The sequence below is a fragment of the Bubalus kerabau genome, chromosome 3 (genome assembly GCF_029407905.1).
Source record: "Bubalus kerabau isolate K-KA32 ecotype Philippines breed swamp buffalo chromosome 3, PCC_UOA_SB_1v2, whole genome shotgun sequence".
Classification (NCBI taxonomy): Eukaryota; Metazoa; Chordata; class Mammalia; order Artiodactyla; family Bovidae; genus Bubalus; species Bubalus kerabau.
Genome location: NC_073626.1, coordinates 65,143,975 through 65,157,220, shown reverse-complemented (window position 1 = coordinate 65,157,220; position 13,246 = coordinate 65,143,975). Strand labels below are relative to the sequence as shown.

At 39.8% G+C, this 13,246-nt stretch overlaps 1 pseudogene; it reads left to right on the top strand.

Annotated features, from left to right (window-relative positions):
- Positions 1-12,092: 12,092 nt before the first annotated feature.
- LOC129647682 (non-homologous end-joining factor 1-like) lies at positions 12,093-12,992 on the top strand (annotated as a pseudogene).
- Positions 12,993-13,246: the final 254 nt, after the last annotated feature.

The window sequence follows — 13,246 nt, the reverse complement described above, 5'->3', positions numbered from 1 at the left end:
ACATGTCCATTGAGTCAGTGATGTCATCCAACCATCTCATCCTCTGTCGTCCCCTTCTCCTCCTGCCCCCAATCCCTCCCAGCATCAGGGTCTTTTCAAATGAGTTGGCTCTTCGCATTAGGTGGCCAAAGTATTGGAGTTTCAGCTTCAGCATCAGTCCTTCCAAGGAATGCCCAGGACTGATCTCCTTTAGGATGGACTGGTCAGATCTTCTTTCAGACCAAGGGGTTCTCAAGAGTTTTCTCCAACACCACAGTTCAAAAGCATCAATTCTTCTGCACTCAGCTTTCTTTACAGTCCAACTCTCACAGCCATACATGACCACTGGAAAAACCATAGCCTTGACTAGATGGACCTTTGTTGGCAAAGTAATGTCTCTGCTTTTTAATATGCTGTCTAGGTTGGTCATAACTTTCTTCCAAGGAGCAAGCATCTTTTAATTTCATGGCTGCAATCACCATGTGCAGTGATTTTGGAACCCCAAAAATGAAGTCAGCCACTGATTCACTGTTTTCCCTTCAATTTGCCATGAAGTGATGGGATCAGATACCATGATCTTAGGTTTCTGACTGTTGAGCTTTAAGCCAACAATTTCACTCTCCTTTTTCACTTTCATCAAGAGGCTCTTTAGTTCCTCTTCACTTTCTGCTATAAGGGTGGTGTCATCTTCATATATGAGGTTATTGATATTTCTCCAAGCAACCTTGATTCCAGCTTGTGCTTCATCCAGCCCAGCGTTTCTCATGATGCACTCTGCATATAAGTTAAATAAGCAGGGTGACAATATACAGCCTTGACGTATTCCTTTTCCTATTTGGAACCAGTTTGTTGTTCTGTGTCCAGTTCTACCTGTTGCTTCCTGACCTGCATATAGGTTTCTCAAGAGGCAGGTCAGATGGTCTGGTATTTCCATCTCTTTAAGAATTTTCCACAGTTTATTGTGATCCACACAGTCAAAGGTTTTGGTATAGTCAATAAAGCAGAAATAGATGTTTTTCTGAGACTCTTGCTTTTTTGATGATCAAATATATGTTACCAATTTGGTCTCTGGTTCCTTTGTCTTTTTTATAACGAGTTTGAACATCTGCAAGTTCAAGATTCATGTACTGCTGAAGCTTGGCTTGGAGAATGTTGAGCTTTACTTTACTAGCATGTGAGATGAGTACAATTGTGTGGTAGTTGAACATTATTTCACATTGCCTTTCTTTGCGATTGGAATGAAAACTGACCTTTTTTTGTCCTGTGGCCACTGCAGTTTTTCCAAATTTTCTGACATATTGAGTGCAGCACTTTCATAGCATCATCTTTTAGGATTTGAAATAGCTCAACTGGAATTCCAAAACATCCACTAGCTTTGTTCATAGTGATGCATCCTAAGGCCTACTTGACTTCACCTTCCAGGATGTCTGTCTCTAGGTGAGTGATCACAGCGTCATGTTTATCTGGGTTGTGTAGATCTTTTTTGTACAATTCTTCTGTGTATTCTTGCCAGCTGTTCTTAATATCTTCTGCTTCTGTTAGGTCCATACCACTTTTATCCTTTATTGAGCCCATCTTTGAATGAAATGTTCCCTTGGTATCTCTAATTCTCTTGAAGAGATCTCTAGTCTTCCCCATTCTATTGTTTTCCTCTATTTCTTTGCATTGATCACTGAGGAAGGCTTTCTTGTCTCTCCTTGCTATTCTTTGGAACTCTGCATTCAAATGGGTATACCCTTCCTTTTCTCCTTTGCTTTTCACTTCTCTTCTTTTCACAGCTATTTGTAAGGCCTCCTCAGACAGCCATTTTGTTTTTTTGCATTGTTTTTCTTGGGAATGGTCTTTATCCCTGTCTCCTGTACAATCTTCTGAACCCCCATTCACAGTTCATCAGGCACTCATGAATAGTATGAAAAGGCAAAAAGATATGACACTGAAAGATGAATTCCCCAGGTCAGTAGGTGCTCAGTGTGCTAGAGGAGATCAGTGGAGAAATAATTCCAGAAAGAATGAAGGGATGGAGCCAAAGCAAAAACAATACCCAGTTGTGGATGTGACTGTAGATAGAAGCAAGGTCCGATGCTGTAAAGAGCAATATTGCATAGGAAACGGAGATGTTAGGTCCATGAATCAAGGCAAATTGGAAGTGGCCAAAGAGGAGATGGCAAGAGTGAACATCAACATTCTAGGAATCAGCCTACTAAGATGGACTGGAATGGGTGAATTTAACTCAGATGACCATTATACCTACTGCTGTATGCAGAAATCCCTTAGAAGAAATGGATTAGCCATCACAGTCAACATAAGAGTCTGAAATGCAGTACTTGGATGCAAAAAAAAAAAAAAAATGACAGAATGATCTCTGTTCGTTTCCAAGTCAAGTCATTCAATATCACAGTAATCCAAGTCTATGCCCTGACTAGTAACACTGGAGAAGCTGAAGTTGAATGGTTCTATGAAGACCTACAAGACCTTTTAGAACTAACACCCAAAAAAGATGTCCTTTCATTATAGGGGACCGGAATGCAAAAGTAGGAAGTCAAGAAACACCTCGAGTAACAGGCAAATTTGGCCTTGGAGTACAGAATGAAGCAGAGAAAAAGGTCATAGAGTTTTTCCAAGAGAACACACTGGTCAGAGCAAACACCCTCTTCCAACAACATAAGAGAAGACTGTACATATTGATATCACCAGATGGTCAACACCAAAATCAGACTGATTATATTCTTTGCAGCCAAAGATGGAGAAGTCCTATACAGTCTGCAAAAAGAAGACCAGGAGCTGTCTGTGGCTCAGATGATTAATTCCTTATTGCCAAATTCAGACTTAAATTGAAGAAAGTGGAGAAAGCCACTAGACCATTCAGGTATGACCTAAATCATATCCCTTACGACTGTACAGGGGAAGTGAGAAATAGATTTAAGGGACTGGATCTGATAGACAGAGTGCCTGATGAACTATGGATGGAGGTTCGTGACATTGTATAGGAGACAGGCAACAAGCCATCCACAAGAGAAAAGAAACTACAATGCAGAGATTAAAGAAGGATCCTGGTTCTTCCTGAAGGAACATACATAATGATATCTTTGGGTTCTTCTACCAGAACTAAGGCCTCCACCCAAGTGGAGGATGATAACTTCAGGCTGAGTCCAAGATTCCTGGAGCATCACCCTGTTACCTTACCACCAAGGAATCAGAAAAAAGTCACACACCCTACAGCCCTCACCCCAAATTTTGCCTATAAAAATTTCTCCCAAAACCACCACAGAGTTTGAGTTTTTGGGGGCACACACTAGAGGTTCTCACCTGCAATAAGCCTTTCTCTGTCCCAAATGCCTAAGTTTTGTTTGTGTGACCTCACTTGAGCACAGGCTTTTGCATTCTGTAACATCTGTATCTTTTTACAACCAGCATTGAGGATCTCTATCTAGGTCTTTCTTGGTCAATTTTTTTTAATATATGGTAATTTGTTAATTTTTCTTTTATATTCATTAGCTTCTTAAACTTTAATTTTTCTTTTTGTTTCTTTCATTCAAAATTTAATGGATTTATTTATTTATTTATTTTTTAGGAATAAAATCCGTTTTCATGACATCCATAAATTGAATTTAAGTCACTATAATTTCCAACTTTCACGTTGTGTTTTTAATGTTCACTTATTCTTTCATGCAGAAATTATTTTAGAAAAATGATGCTCAATTTTTTATATATCTCTAAATTGAGCTTCTTGTTTTATTACATTTTGATCAGAATGGTCTTTGCTAAGTCATTTCAGTCGTGTTCGACTCTGTGTGACCCCATAGACAGCAGCCCACTAGCTCCCCCGTCCCTGGGATTCTCCAGGCAAGAACACTGGAGTGGGTTGCCATTTCCTTCTCCAATGCATGAAAGTGAAAAGTGAAAGTGAAGTTGCTCAAGTCGTGTCCCACCCTCAGCGACCCCATGGACTGCAGCCTACCAGGCTCCTCCATGCTTGGGATTTTCCAGGCAAGAGTACTGGAGTGGGGTGCCATGCCTTCTCCAGAATGGTCTTTGAAACATGTTTATTTGGAACTTACTAAGTGTGTCTCTGTGACAGTGTGTGATTTTTAAATTATAAATTAAATATCAAAATCAAGATTTTTATACAAATGATTTATAAAGCTATGATGCACTCAGTCCTCTGCCAAGTCAGTCAAAACAATATTGCAGAGGTACAGTGTAAAATACTATGGAACTTCTAACTTATTTTTACAGCTCTATATGATGGCCAACTAGCACTTTTCATGTAAATACTGTAAACATGAGAGATAAAAGGTGATTCTTGATAGACATTTGATCCTTTCTGTAGATTCTGATATTTTCAGAAATCAGGTTGTATATCTAAAGAAATAACTTGTCTATGATTATGTCTGAAATGTTAAACTTTTCCCTTTTCTTCTTTTTGAAATTTTCTTCATCAGAGAGGGGACTTTCTACTAACACTAATACTATAAATATCCTTTGCCCTTTTTTGTGGATAAAAGCAGAGATAATTAAGTTTAAGTTGTTCATCACCTCTCTTTATGTGTGCAGCTTCACAAGCACCCCATTATTGGTTAACTGCTTAATGTTGGAGGATGGGAATTCCTGACACCAAGTGACATCTCATTAGCATGAACAGCTGGAGCCTGAAATGGAAGGCACCATAGGGACTAATTACCTGAAAAGATTTAAATAGCAAATACCTACCAGAGTCTTTCTAACAGAAAGCAAAGCTCTGTTCACTCACATGTAAAGCCTCTGTGTGCCTTAGACTAATATTTGTTTGAAATTTAAATATTTTAAAGTCTCTTCATTGTAATGTCCTCTGCAAAACCTATCCAGGCCGGTTGCCTCGTTCCCTCTGTCTTACACTGTGGTATTATGAGCTTAACCTGGCTGGTGTATTTGACGTGGCAGAACTCAGGATCTGTGTCAGTGGAGACCTCAGAGAAGCCCACACATTTTCTCATCACTGCTGTTGTGAGGCAGAAGGAAGCCAGTTGAATATATTTGACTAGAAGATAATTAAACATTTGTCAGCCACATTTAAACAAGATTTCTGGTCCCAGGGTCTCTGGGCTCTAGAGGTTCTCTGAAGCCCATGAAATAATAGGTAATATTTTGTGTACGTATATCTATTTTTTTTCAGAAGTAGATTCTCTTGAATTATACACATCCTGAAGTATTAAGATGTCCCCAGATAAGTATTCTGTTATATATCCTATCCTCCTCCAAGTATTAAGGACCACTCACCTTATTTCTTATTTTTTCAGATTAGAGAAAAATTATTTTCATTTTCAAAGAAAAAAAAATAGATGTGACATATTCTTGAGGGGAATGAGCAGGCTTATCTGATAGGAAGAGAGAGAGTGGTTATTAGTTTCATAAGGCAGATTTCACTGATACAGGTCAACAATGTCAGTGGGGGAATTTTGTAGCATCCTGCGATAAAATGAGAAAATACAATGTTCTCAATTTTAATGATTGTCTTTTAATCTGAGATTATATTTTGCTGTATTTAAAATTTAAACTCTGATTCTTTTAATTGAATAATAGTGAAGATAGTTGTATAGGGTTTTTGTATATTTTTGTACTCTTATATGGTAAAATTCCCTTGTGGGTCAGCTGGTAAAGAATCCGCCTGCAATGTGGGAGATCAGGGTTCGATCCCTGTGTTGGGAAGGTCCCCTGGAGAAGGGCACGGCTACCCAGTCCAGCATTCTGGCCTCAAGAATTCTGTGGACTGTATAATCCATGGGATCGCAAAGAGTTGGACATGACTGAGCGACTTTGACTTTCATGGTAAAATTCTAAAGAAAAGCCATGCCCTATTTTTCAATCTTTTTTTTTTTTAAAGCTGTGAAACTTGAAGCTTGGGCACAATTGCTCAGTGTTCTTCTCACTCCTATAAATGTCTTTCATATTGAGAGTCACTGTCTTAATCAGTCATCGGTCTTATGGTGATGAACCCTCATTTGCCCAAGAGTGAGTGGTTTCCTGGGACACAGGGCATGCATTTTTCAGAAAAAACACTCAATGAAAACCACAATAAAACCAGTCAGTTTTTTTCACTGAGGGAAAAGAAAAAACAACTTAGTGAAAATTACTGAAATCCACTGATATTAATAAAACTTGATGATTTAAACAATCATCTAGATGATAGGCATATATGGCAGTGCATGAGAAATATATATCTGTATTTCAAGACAGCAGTATTATATAATGATATGTTTTTTTTTCCTTGACTTATTTTATGACTTCTAAGTCATAATTTTGAGGGTGTCTGTGTGTGTTAGTTGCTCACTCATGTCAGACTATTTGATGATTGCTCAAATCACATTGCATTTTATACCCTCATCTAGGCTGATTCTGGGGCTTCTCTAGTGGCTCAAATGGTAAAGAATCTACCTGGACTGGGGGAGATCCAGGTTCAGTCCCTGAGTTGGGAAGATCCTCAGGAGAAGGTAATGGCTACCCACTCCAGTATTCTTACCTGGAGAATTCCATGGACAGAGGAGTCATGGGGTCGCAAAGAGTCAGATACAACTGAGTGACTAACACTTTCACTTTCTGTTTTTTTTTTTTTTTTTTTCCAAGCTGATTCTAATGGTACTCATTTCCTAAGTTTTCAAATATTGAATGCTTATGCTTGGGTCATTTTCATGGGAAAAGATAGAAAAGGCAGCAGTGTGATTCTCGATAATCTCCTATCTGTGATTTTACATGTTACTCAGTCATCTAGTATAGCCTGCTAACATAGGTAAAAAATGCTTGCAAAACAACTTTGTGCTCTTTCAACGTGTGACTATGAAAAAACAGCCTTTGCCATTTTAAGATTGAAAAGATGAACTATTATGTCTTTTGATTCACATTATTTGAATAATTAATGTGTGTAGATACATATGATTGCCATATTTACATAATTATCTACACAGTATATTTTTAAGGTGTAAAGGGTTTCAGAGGAATATTAAGGATAATTTTATGTGTCAACTTACCCAGGCCATATTACCAACTATTGGAAGAAGTGAAATTTTAGTCACTCTGTCATGTCCAACTCTCTGGGACCCCATGAACTATAGCCCAGCAGGTTACTCTGTCCATGGAATTCTCCAGCAAGAATACTAGAGTTGATAGCCATTCCCTTCTCAAACTCAGGTCTCCTGCATTGCAGGCAGAGTCTTTACCCACTGAGCCACCAGGGAATGTCAACTATTTGGGGAAACATTTTTCTGGATGTTGTTGTAAAAGTGTTTTTGAGTGAGATTAACGTTTAAATAGGTGTACTTTGGATAAAGGAGACTAGCCTCTGTTATGTGAGTGGGGCTCATTCAATCAGATGAAGGCCTTAACAGAACAAAGACTGCCCTCTCCCAAGCAAGAGGGAATTTTTCCTGCATTTTGCCTGCAAAATGCCTCTGGACTTGGACTGTGATTCTTCCTTGGAAATCAAAACTGTCAATATACTCTGAAGATTTTAGACTTGACCTTCACGATTATGTGAGCGGCCAATTCCTTAAAATAAATCTATGAAAACACATCTTGCTGGTTCTGTTTTTCTGACGAGCCCTAACTAATACAGCAAATATGTCTTTAAGTCATTGTTATTCAGGAACCATTTATCTTACCAGCTCCCCATGTTAAAGGGAGTGGGAATTTTTACAATGTATCAAAAGTGCAAAGTTAGAATTAAAAATTACTTTAAATTTGCTGTCCATTCACCTAAATAATGGGATAGTTTGACTGTCTCTTAAGAAGAGTGCCTGAATAGAACTCATTAAATATAAGAAAGTAATGATTAAAAATCAAATATAAAAAATTGGGAATCTCAGGATAAATAAGTAGCGATTTGTTGGTATATCAATACCACACAGAACTTATGTGGACTTAACAGAGGTGTGGTTAGTGAACTTCAGCAAAGATAAGTTGGTGCTAATCCATATGAGGACTTAATGTATTAAAGAAACTCAGAGTAAGAAAAGACTCTTTTAAAAAAGGGTTAGATTCGAACAAAGTTCAAAACAAAGTATTCATTAACTATAAAAAAGAAAAAGGAGTATAGTTGAAGGATGGGAATTCTTAATGATTATTCTTGAGTATAGAAACTGAAAACTAACAAGACAGAATTTGAGTAGTTTACAGCTCTCCAGTCAAAGTATCAGTCTTGGTAATTGGAAACCTACTGGAAATACTTCAAAACATATTTTCAAGTTATATTTTTACTATCCAGTTACCAAGACAGCTGATTCATTGGAAAAGCCCCTGATGGTGGGAAAGATTGAAGGCAGCAGGAGAAAGGGGCTATGGAAGATGAGATGGTTAGATAGATAGCATCACCCACTTCAGTTCAGTTCAGTCGCTCAGTCGTGTCCGACTCTGAGACTCCATGAATCGCAGCACACCAGGCCTCTCTGTCCATTACCATCTCCCAGAGTTCACTGAAACTCATGTCCATTGAGTCAGTGATGCAGTCCAGCCATCTCATCCTCCGTCGTCCCCTTTTCCTCCTGCCCCCAATCCCTCCCAGCATCAGAGTCTTTTCCAATGAGTCAACTCTTTGCATGAGGTGGCCAAAGTACTGGAGTTTCAGCTTTAGCATCATTCCTTCCAAAGAAATCCCAGGGCTGATCTCCTTCAGAATGGACTGGTTGGATCTCCCTGCAGTCCAAGGGACTCTCACGAGTCTTCTCCAACACCACAATTCAAAAGCATCAATTCTTCAGTGCTCAGCTTTCTTCACAGTCCAACTCTCACATTCATACATGACCACAGGAAAAAAACATAGCCTTGACTAGATGGACGTTTGTTGGCAAAGTAATGTCTCTGCTTTTGAATATGCTATTTAGATTGGTCACAACTTTCCTTCCAAGGAGTAAGCGTCTTTTAATTTCATGGCTGCAATCACCATCTGCAGTGATTTTGGAGCTCCCAAAAACAAAGTCTGACACTGTTTCCACTGTTTCCCCATCTGTTTCCCATGAAGTGATGGGACCAGATGCCATTATCTTCATTTTCTGAATGTTGAGCTTTAAGCCTACTTTTTCACTCTCCTCTTTCACTTTCATCAAGAGGATTTTTAGTTCCTCTTCACTTTCTGATATAAGGGTGGTGTCATCTGCATATCTGAGGTTATTGATATTTCTCCCGGCAATCTTGATTCCAGCTTGTGCTTCTTCCAGCCCAGCGTTTCTCATGATGTACTCTGCATAGAAGTTAAATAAGCAGGGTGACAATATACAGCCTTGACATACTCCTTTTCCTATGTGGAACCAGTTTGTTGTTCCATGTCCAGTTTTAACTGTTGCTTCCTGACCTGCATACAGATTTCTCAAGAGGCAGGTCAGGTGGTCTGGTATTCCCATCTCTTGAAGAATTTTCCACAGTTTATTGTGATCCACACAGTCAAAGGCTTTGGCATAGGCAATAAAGCAGAACTAGATGTTTTTCTGGAACTCTCTTGCTTTTTCCATGATCCAGCAGATGTTGGCAATTTGAACTCTGGTTCCTCTGCCTTTTCTAAAACCAGCTTGAACATCTGGAAATTGATGGTTCATGTATTGCTGAAGCCTGGCTTGGAGAATTTTGAGCATTACTTTACTAGCATGTGAGATGAGTGCAATTGTGCAGTAGTTTGAGCATTCTTTGGCATTGCCTTTCTTTGGGATTGGAATGAAAATGGACCTTTTCCAGTCCTGTGGCCACTGCTGAGTTTTCCAAATTTGCTGGCATATTGAGTGCAGCACTTTCACAACATCATCTTTCAGGATTTGAAATAGCTCTGCTGGAATTCCATCACCTCCACTAGCTTTGATCACCCACTTAATGGACATCAATTTGAGCAAACTCCAAAAAATAGTGAAGAACCTAGGAGCCTGGTGTGCTACAGTCCACAAAGTTGAAAAGAGTCAGACACAATTTAGCAACTGAATAACAACCAAGAGAGGATAGGAATGTTGGTTTGAGAGAAGAGTAAGGATTGAAATAATGTAATTGAAGAACACATTTTTTGATCACAGACCTGCAGAAAAAGATAATCAAGAAAACTACATGACTATTGGGAAAATTTTCCAGGCCCAGTGCATAGTCTCAAGGACCTGAGTCAAGAGCATGCTTTGTGTGTTGAAGAACAAGGAAGCTGATTTTTAGAACAGAGTGAAGAAATAGGAGATGTTGTCAGAGAGCATGGGAAAGAAAGAATATATGTAAGGTTTTGTGGAATTTTTAAGGGCTTTTACTGTTGATAAAATGGGAAATAGCTGAGAGTTTTGAGTAGAGGTGTTACAGATCTTACTTTTTAAAAATATCTATTCTGAACATTTTAAAATAAACATAAGTAATGATAAATATTTTATTGTACCTATCACTTGACATTTTCAAATAGAAACATTATAACAAACAGATTAACTCCAGAATTGCCCTCAAGAGTAACACATTTAGAAGAGAAATTTTGAATCTGTCTTTCCTATAACTCATCCTATGTCCCACAAGAATCTTAATATTGGGCTCTATTCATGCAATTCACTGACTTAAAAAGTCACTACTAATTTCTACAACAGTTAACCTTCATTTATTTGCCTGATTTTCAACTACCACCAAATTAGTTTTTTTCATTATGTTTCCACGATCAGAACTTTTTTCCACCTTTTTTCCCATCCAAAGACTTGTAATTTCCAAGTTTTCTTTACCAACTACTCCTGTTCTCACCAGTACTGTTGTCTTTCAGCACTTTTATAACCGTACCATTTGGACCATACAATATTATAGAAATCTTTCTTCTTCTTCTTTTTGTTCCTCCAGCTCTTGGCTTAACAGAGGGAAGGGAGACAGAGGTAATTCCCCATAGTACATGTCTCCCATGTTGCCTAGCAAGTTTCCGTCTCCCTTATGTCAATATCTTTATTATAAACCTGTTTTACCATCTTAGTATAAACATCACTCTTCCCTATGAATATTATTTGTTGTGTTCCAGTAAAACACTTATATGGTTATTCTTAAATATTTATAAGAATTAAGGATACATGCCTAATATGATTTCAGTCATGCCCCCCTCTTTCTACAACATAAAGAAAATATAGGTATGGGAACAATAACAAAACAAGTCAACACTTTATTACTGGTTTGCTTTCAGCTTCATAATCCAATTCCAGAGCACTGTCAATTTGTCTAGGCCATTTGAAGGAAACCTTAATTAGCTAACTTAATCAGTTTGCAAGTCCTAAAAATAAAAGTAGTACAATTCTCCAATTTATGCTGCTGCTGCTAAGTTGCTTCAGTCATGTCTGACTCTATGCGACCCCATAGATGACAGCCCACCAGGCTCCCCCGTCCCTGGGATTCTCTAGGCAAGAACACTGGAGTGGGTTGCCATTTCCTTCTCCAATGCATGAAAGTAAAAAATCAAAGGGAAGTCACTCAGTCGTGTCTGACTCTTAGCGACCACATGGACTGCAGCCCACCAGGCTTCTCTGTCCATGGGATTTTCCAGACAAGAGTACTGGAGTGGGGCGCCATTGCCTTCTCCCAATTTATAGATTTTGCTAAATCCAAACATGAGACTCAAAATTTACTCAGTGGAAAAAACAAATATGCCTATTAATAAAAATGTGAGCATTAGACCCAAGAAAGCTGAGTGTGCAAGAATTGATACTTTTGAACTGTAGTGTTGGAGGAGAGTGATGGAGAAGGCTCTTGAGAGTCCCTTGGATTGCAAGGAGATCAAACCAGTCAATCCTAAAGGAAATTAGTCCTGAATATTCATTGGAAGGACTGATGTTGAAGCTGAAACTCCAATACTTTGGCCACCTGAGGCAAAGAACTGACTCCTTAGAAAAGACCCTCATGCTGGGAAAAATTGAAGGTAGGAGGAGAAGGGGATGATGGAGGCTGAGGTGGTTGGATGGTATGACTCAATGGACATGAGTTTGAGCAAGCTTGGGGAGTTAGTGATGGACAGGGAAGCCTGGCATGCTGCAGTCCATGGGGTCCCAAAGAGTCGAACATGACTGAGTGACTGAACTGAAACTGAATTAATAAAAACACACTGATCTTTTTGTTTGATCTGGCGGGCCAGCCTGCCATGGGGAGGGTGAGAGCTCTTGCAGCCACTCACAATGGAGGAACTGGAGCAAGGCTTGCTGATGCAGCCATGTGCACGGCTACAGCTTGCCGAGAACTCCCTCCTGGCCAAGGCCTATATCACCAGACAGGGCTATACCTTGCTGGTTTCAGATCTTTAACAAGTGTGGCAAGGACAGGTGTACACTAGTGTGATCAGTCAGCGAGCCAAGGAGCTGAACAAGCACCTGACTGCTCCTCCCCAGGCTTTTATTTGACATTTAGATGATCTGCTTTGCCCATTGTTGAAGGATGCTTCTTGCCCTGGAATAGCTGCATTCTCCTGTGATTGTGTGGCAGAGGCACTGACATTATGGAGGCAGAGTGAGCTTTCTGGTCTCCCATTCTATTGGAATTTCCACTGCATCCTAGCTAGCCCTTTGGTGGTCTCCTAATGTTTGATTCGTCCTCTGATGGGCATGAGTCTGGCATTGCAGTGCCAGGTGAGTGACCTAACAATGATGCTTCATGTGATAGATCTAGAGATCCAAGACTACCAGGAGAGAAGGGCTATGCTGAACCGTAACTGGTTGAAGACAGAGCCATTTGAATAGACTTTCTTCTTGGAACAATTTATGGTGGAGAAACTACCAGAGGCATGCAGTGTTGGTGATGGAAGATGCTTCATCACAAATCTGCAGAGTCTGGATATGGCAGTCACCAGATAAAAGATCCAGGTGGGACAGAAACATCAGGGTGCTGGAGATCCCCAGACCTCAAGCAGTGCCTTCTCACAGGGAACTGATAACCAACTTCTGAATCAGCCAGAAGAGCCCATCTCCTCAGTACCATCTCTCCCAGGACCTGAGAAGGAGCCCACAGTTCCTTCAGCCCAATGCAGAGACCTCAGCTGTTTGAAAGTGCAGAGGAAGAAGCTAACAGGGCCCTTCAGTTAACCTGTCTCCATCTCAACTGCTCTGGATGGACTCAGAGAGGAGTTTCCTAGTGTCACCTTGGAAGGAGATCCCGTGGCAGCAGCATCTCTGACACAGAGTTATCCAGTCAGGGACTCCATCATAAGGGCCGGATAACTAACTGAAGCTCATGTTGACAGGCATGGCTACTGTTAACAAGGGAATCCTGGCTCCAACCCACTGGGCACTGGCCTTTCTTGTCTGAGTGGAAGACTGTCTCTGGGAATCCCGCACCC